Consider the following 7623-nt stretch of genomic DNA (forward strand, 5'->3'; position numbering starts at 1 on the left):
CCAAATATATATATATAGCTCAGCGAATGTCTCAGACAATGGGGAACAGAGGACGAGGTGCTGGAGGAACCATCATGGGAGGACAAGCCCCTACATGGGATGTACCACCAACATATAATTGAAGTGGCTGATATCAGGAAATCTTACCAATGGCTGGAGAAAGCTGGACTCAAGGACAGCACAGAGGCCCTCATCCTGGCCGCCCAGGAACAGGCCCTAAACACCAGAGGAATGGAGGCTCAGATCTACCACACCAGACAAGACCCAAGGTGTAGGTTGTGCAAGGAGGCCTCTGAGACAGTCCAGCACATAACAGCAGGGTGCAAGATGCTGGCAGGGAAAGCATCTTGCATTTTTTAGGCTCGTTTCTGTCAGTTGATATGCTGAAGTGAAAAGTTCACTCTATTCATTATCTGTGAATATAATATTACAGAGAAAGAGTTTTCTTCATTAACACCCCATCATGGTTTGACTTTTAAACTTTTGACCTAAACTGCTTTCATTCTTTGTGACCACAGAGGAAAGTCCATTAATAGCTTTACTTTTTAAACTCTGAAATGTTGTGACAAATGTGAAGTTTCTTCTTTAACTAATCATTATTTTGTTTTATCATTTTTTTCTAATTTCTGCAGGTTATCAGACGTTACACTGAAAACTGGGACCATCATAATAAATGTCAACATTCATGACCTGGACATTATTCAGATCCTCAAGAGATTGTTTTTGTTAACCAACGGAAACCAAAATCAACTATTGTTTGAACTCTTGGCAGCTGATGGAGGCGTTGCCTAAATATAGATAAAAAAAAACATGATTAAGTCTGATAATTTAATGCAACTAATTTTTGATCAAGTCTAACTATTTTGCGTCGTGATGTGCTTTTAAGATCGCTGATAAAAATGTTATTGTGCAACTCTTTATTAATGTACTCCTCTTGTTTTTCTTGTTTTATTTCAAACAACTGCTGCTTGTTCATTTTTAGTTTTGAATTTGCACAGACAATTATTTGATTTCTCACATTTTATTTTATTAATTTGCATTCAGAAATAATAAAGACATCATTTGTAATTGCAAAGCAGAGTGAAGTGATTTATATATGGTAATTCAAAATTTTTTACATGCTATTGAGTTTTTAACTAAACAGGATGGGATTAATCAAGAAGTATGTTGAACAACACATAATGCATCATAGTGAAAGTACCAAGAGGCTTATTTTAAGGGGCATTTTCAGAAGTGGTGACTGTTCCTTATTCTTTGTTTTTAATGACGATTTGCCTAATACATGAGAAATGCTTCGTTTCAGAGAGTTATTCTTTGTTTTTATTGTTTTATAGAAGGTTTGATTAAAAGTCAATCATAGAAAATTCAAAGTATTTTCTGAAATTTCAGCAATTTTTCCTTGGGCACTAGTTACCTGTACAGTTTTCCCCCAATGAGCAGTAAAACAAATTGGTTTATTATTTTACTGAATACTATCCACTTGCTTTCTTATAAATCTTATTGAAAAGGCTTTTAACCTCAAGAAATAAACTGATGCTTTGTTGATGAGCTAAAACTGTTCACACAGCTTTCAGTTGTTGCAAAGCCTTCAGTGTATTACTGGACTTACTTATTATTGTCATTTGCATTACATTTACATACTTTCACTTGACAATGAGTTACTTGACACTGTGTTACTTTTGAATCTGAGAAGCACGTGAAGTGTCTTGCTGTATGTCAGAAAAGGTCAAAAATATTCAGTAAACTTCCTCAATCCTCTGCTTCGCTGCATCATCTGTTACCAGCTTTTTTGTTCCTGTTCATTGAATCATTACCCACAGTGTGATGCAGCTGCCACCATGTTTTGCAGTAAATAAAATTCACTTTATTGTCCTTATGTGACATGTAATGAAATCACACACAGGTGCCGTCTATTTAGATGACATCAGAAGGATTAGTTGCACAAGAGTTAACAAGAATTATCAAAGTAAATGGGGTTGAATACACACGTTACATTTTTGCTATTTGTAAAAACAGGTAGAAAACTTTATATCTTTTTCTTTCCACTTCACAATTATGTGTTGCTTTGTCTTTGCATTAAATACAAATCATCGGGATTGTAACGTAAAAGCTTAAATAATATGAATACTTAGGCGAGGCCCTGTAGATCAACTTACTAAAGTAGAAAAGCATAACCTTGGTGAGAAACTACTGAAGTCATCCAATGTAATGCCACCAAGGCCGTCTCCTTTACCAAAAATAACAAATGCATAAGAAAACAAGTATAAACAATTCATATATCCACTTTAATTTTATGTTTTTGTTAGAAAAAAAAAAAACAAACCAAACAAAAAATAGAGTGAATTTTTCAAAAACATTCTCATAACGCACATAAAGCCATAAACATAAATATAAAGTTTGTCTAAGAGTGAAAAACACAGACACAAAAACACTCCTGTGTCTTCAATGCGAAAAGAAAGGCATTCATCTTGTACAAAGAGTCAGATTTTCTGACAGATAACTTTGGTTTTAAAATAAAACATCATGACTCACTAGTTGGAGGAAGGTTTCCCTCTGCTGGTTTGCAGAAACTCACACATGTGACCTTACCTCCTCACTCGGACACAAATGAATCCTCATCACACTTGGAATAACCCTCCAACATGTGACTGAAAATATATAATCTTGATTAAAGCACTTAAAAATATATATATAAAGGTCCTGAATGGCTGCATTGCCAGCAGCTGCGTCCTGGTGATAATAAAAGGCATGCTTCATGTCTGCTGAAGGATTTTTCTTATTTACACTCAAAGCTAAAGCTTTAATAACAACAGCAAACAGACGGATGCTTGCAAATGAAAAAAAAAGAAAAAAGAAAAAACATAGAGGTTGTTGAAACTGTGGCCACATTGCCAGTTTCAACCCACAGTCACACAGTCTATTTTTAAGCCTTTATGGTCAGTAAAAATGAAAACCTCTTTCATTTTTGCATCACTCTCTAAAGAGTCATGCAAACATGTGCTAATATCAAAGGGTGGCAGATTACATGCATTCTGTTAAAACAAAATAATCCCCAACCAAAAGTTAAGTATTGAAACTGTGGGCATTCTGCAAACTATGCATTCTCCGCTACATAAATTAGTATATTTCTAAACTGTATGATAAATTATAAAATGAAAGCAGAATGTTTGACTTTATGTCCTGTTTCTCATTGTCACTTTTTATTGTCAAATTGTGTAATAATTTGAATGTCAGCATAGGACAAAATAAAGTTTTGTAACATTTGTCCTGTCACGCAAAAATGTTCCTCAATCCGACAGAAAGTGGTTGTCCAGAACCAAAACAGTTCCTCTGCTGATGAGGCTTCAAATCACTCTGTGCCACACGCATTGCAACATCTTTTTTTTTTTTTTTTTCCAGTTTCTATCTGCAAACATTTTCTGATGGAGATGCTGGAGAATCTCCTCGGCTCCAAGTTCAGGCCTAAAGACAAGAAGCACTTAGGCCTCAATTGGAGCAAGGGCAGACAATACTAATCTACACTCACTCTGGTGCCGACAGTACTTTTGTTTTTCTTCAGTTCCTCAAAGACTCTGCCAACATTCAGAGGTTCCTTTTTCGCTTAAAGTTTTTCTAAGGTATTCCTCTTTCAGGTGACAGTGTGACATCACTTTATGTGCAGATCTGTGATGCCCTATGTATAGGTCTCCCCACACACACTGTTTTCTTGTGTCAGATCATGGAAAAAATCAAAAGAAACCAAAAATCTGGTTCATTCTTGAATAAAACTTCCAGAGCTCTGAAGGTGCCATTTGTCTGGGCATGGATATACAAGTATAAGCACCTTGGTAACATCCAGTAATAAGCCTCCCCCACCTCAGTACTTTTTGTTCCATATTAAATGTTAAACAGCAGGAACCCATTCAACATTCTTTAAAAATATATTTCTACTTAAACAGGAATTTACGTGGCTGAACCACTGCACCAACATGGACAACAAGGCCACTCACAGAGGAAGAAGAAGCCATCACTCCCCAAGCAAATAAGAAAAGTCAGATCAATGACTTTTCAATCTCAAAACTGCCTCAAGGACAAATATATCAAACCTAAAATTATGTGAGTATTTTTTACATTGTTAGTAAGTGGATAAAGATATTCAACTCAACAATGTCACGTAATGTCAAAGTTAACCGTAATGTAGCTTCTACAGCTATTTTCACTTGTTTTACTGTGCTACTAAACATTATAATGTAATATAAAAGCAACCCTACCTCACCTACCCACACTCTCCAACCTCTGACTGCATGCCTTCGCCATTTACCCCAACCCCAACCACCATCAGACCACACGCTCTCTCTCACTCTGCTCAAAGGTTTCTAAGCTGCCTGTGTGTTTGTGCTTTTATCTTTCCACACATCTGCTGTGAACTGCAGTGCCTTAAATGTCAATGCCATTTATTTGGATTTAAGAGGCAAATTAACCCAGAGCAGACAAGAGGAGATACACGATTTTCAAAATTGTATAGCGTGGCACGCATTAGCCTCAGTTACTTTGATGCCCCTTTTGAAAATCTATACCAGCCTATTGCTTTCAATAGCAACCGTATTAGTAAATAGTTGTGTAGTTTTATCCGAGTATGCTACATTTGATTTTTACAGAACATTAGTAAACAAAAAACATCATGAAAATGAGGGAACACAACAAACATGTCAGGGTAAAGATTGTGGCGAATCTACCCAGACATAATAATTTGCACAAACCTTTTTAGGAAAGGTTTGTGCAAGAGAGAAAAGCCTTAATAGTTGTGTATTCTAAAACTCATACAACATAGTAAAGTGGGACAAGAAAAGCAATTGTTGAAAGAAGTCCTGTTTGCCACAGAGAGTGTAGAGAAGACAGCATGCATACAAGTTTGAGGCGCTCTAATGAGATGTCTGGCAAACCTTTACAACTAAGTGGGGGAAAACTTTGACCTAGTATTTCTCTGACGAAACACACCATACCCACTGTGAAACATGGTGGTGGCAGCGTCATGCTGTGGGATATATTTGTTTTCTTTATTTTAACGGATCCAATTAGTTAATCGCACCTCCATGTAATTTGAGGAGTTGTTCACCTTTAAGGTTAATGCCACATTGCATGAGCTCAAGGTAAATGCTGCAAAATAAAAATTCAGTTTGTCTTGTGCTGCAGCCAACTGCGGCACAATACGTAAGCAGGTAGAACAGTAAAAGCCACAGGCTTAAATGTTAGGCTGGCACTGACATGCACCCAGAAGTCTACTTGTTTCCCACAGTAAGATTGTGCATATTTTACTACATTACAAGCATCTCATCTTGTCATATCTCTAAAGCTTCCTTTGTCTTTCTTCCTCTTTTTCGTAGAGTAAGTACACAAAATGAAAATCCGAGACGGATTGGCAACATGCGGTTAAAATATTGTCACCCGGGTGGCTCCAGGTTCAATAATATGTATGATGTAATATGTAAAGAGGAAAGAGAGACTTTGTCACATGCAAGACATATTTTCTCAAGACCATGTAGCAATGGCATGAGGCCAACAGCTTTTTTTTCCTTTTTTTTTTTACTTTTCAAGAAGTGAGACCGTTAAGAATTCATTTCCTTCCGTGTTGTAAATATCAGCAACACCCCACCTTTTTGTAGTTCCTGTGAGTATCTGGCACAGTCTGACAGCTGAGCTTCATGGAAGGTTGATAGCATTATTCTACCTCTGTGTGTTTGTCACATCTCAGGTTTTTCTAAGAGGTTAAACCACATAACAAAGGAGCAGCAGCATGGAGCAATTTATTCTTCTTCTTGTATTGGCTGCAGGAAGTCATGGTAAGATACAGAACATCAATAATTACAAATAAACAAAAGCATGATGTAATGTCAGTGATGCCAGATAATTTACATGCTATTTAAATGCGTCTTTTCACAGCATTTCTTCCACCCCCCGACACTAAATGTGATGCCATCCAGACTAAATCTCCGTGCTCTCCTGTTGTCGGAGGATCTGTCAACATCAAGTTATTGACCAATGCAACCGGCTACAAGATAAAATGCTTCAAGGTTTATACTGAAACAAATCGTTCTGAAATATTTTCTCTGAAGAAAGATAAAGTGCAGGTAGCTGATGCATACAAAAACAGAACAGAATTCTCAGTCGACACAGGAACACTCAAGATTGTCGGAGTGGCGTATGGTGATGCAGGTCGATATGTGGTGGAGGGATATGATAATAATGGGAAATATCTAACAGACATCGAATTCAACCTTCAAGTTAAAGGCAAGTTCACATTTCTCAAGTCTTGTTTCTCTGCCTTTTCTTGCAATTTAGAATACATTTTCTTTTCTAGTAATGTTTTAACCTCTACTTGTTAAGACTTGGTAGAAGTTTGTAGCTTTTGTCAGGATTAATCAAAGTTGTGAAACTTGTGGTGGTTAGGTGTGGTTCAGTCCCAGGAACTGGCTCTGGTTTAACAGATACTTGCAGCAGATGTTACTCTGGGCGTGTAGCTCTGCTTTTTTATTTTATTCAGTTACGTGACAGTTTGAGTTGAAGCCACTGGATAATTTTGGTTTATTTAGCTGAGGGTGAACGTTCCTAACCCTGCAATGAGCGTTGTGCAAGCTCACTCCTCCAGTAAATATTTCAAAATGTTGGATGAGAAATGAAGTAATTCATGTTTTAAGTTCACCGTTTCCGATCTCAGAACTTAATTTAGCATCTCAAATGAAACACTTCAAGTTTACCTATCAATGTGTGCCAAGGTCTTGCAAAGAAAATACTGGTAAATAACTTGCAATTAGCATATCTGCTACATCTAAATTTGTAAATAGTGTTTCCTGTTAACACTGTTTATATTAAGACACCCAGTCAGAAGTTCTCATTTAAATAAAAATGTCCTGGTTAATTAATAATCTGTTAGAAAAGTCACAGCAAACTTTCTTAGTGTTAGTTGAACAACAAAATAATCTGTGGCACTATGGTGGATTTATGTTAGGTCACCAGTGCTATACAATACCTAACATGTTTTTTATTGTGCTTTACTTCCTCAGCAAACATTTATCCTATCCTGCTGCCCTGCATTGTGGCGCTTGGCGCCCTCCTCCTGATCGTGCTGTTAATTTGCTGCATCTGTTGCTGCAGATTGAAGAGACGTAGAAACACCAAAGGTAGCACCTAAAGCACCTGACATCGACATCATTCAATGCCAGTAAATGTTTTGGGAACTTCTTTTCTTCTTGTGTAAAAATAAAAAAAAATAAATAAAAAATGTATTTTTCTTCAGGCAAAGACAATGGACAAACCCTATGAGAAAGATCTTTGACAATCTCAACCACACCAACCATCAGAAGTGGACACAGACCTTAAAAACCACCCCCAAACTGGGTTTTTACCGTCTTAAGAACGTTTTTTCTCTGGATTGACAGAAATACCTGGCTCTAACGGTACTCAACCTTACTGAGCTGCTTTATTTAATAAAGAAACTTTGTTGCATCTCAAGCAACAAACTTTGAACCTTTGCCACACAAACTCAGTTTCAGGAATCTTTAAGATAGTTTCCATCCCAGATGTTGCTGGTAAAAAATTAAAATTTTTAATTTTTTTTTTAAATTTAAACTTTTAAAATAAAAGTAA

The sequence above is a fragment of the Poecilia latipinna genome, unplaced genomic scaffold, assembly GCF_001443285.1.
Source record: "Poecilia latipinna isolate Pla-1442-1.1 unplaced genomic scaffold, P_latipinna-1.0 Scaffold209, whole genome shotgun sequence".
NCBI lineage: Eukaryota > Metazoa > Chordata > Actinopteri > Cyprinodontiformes > Poeciliidae > Poecilia > Poecilia latipinna.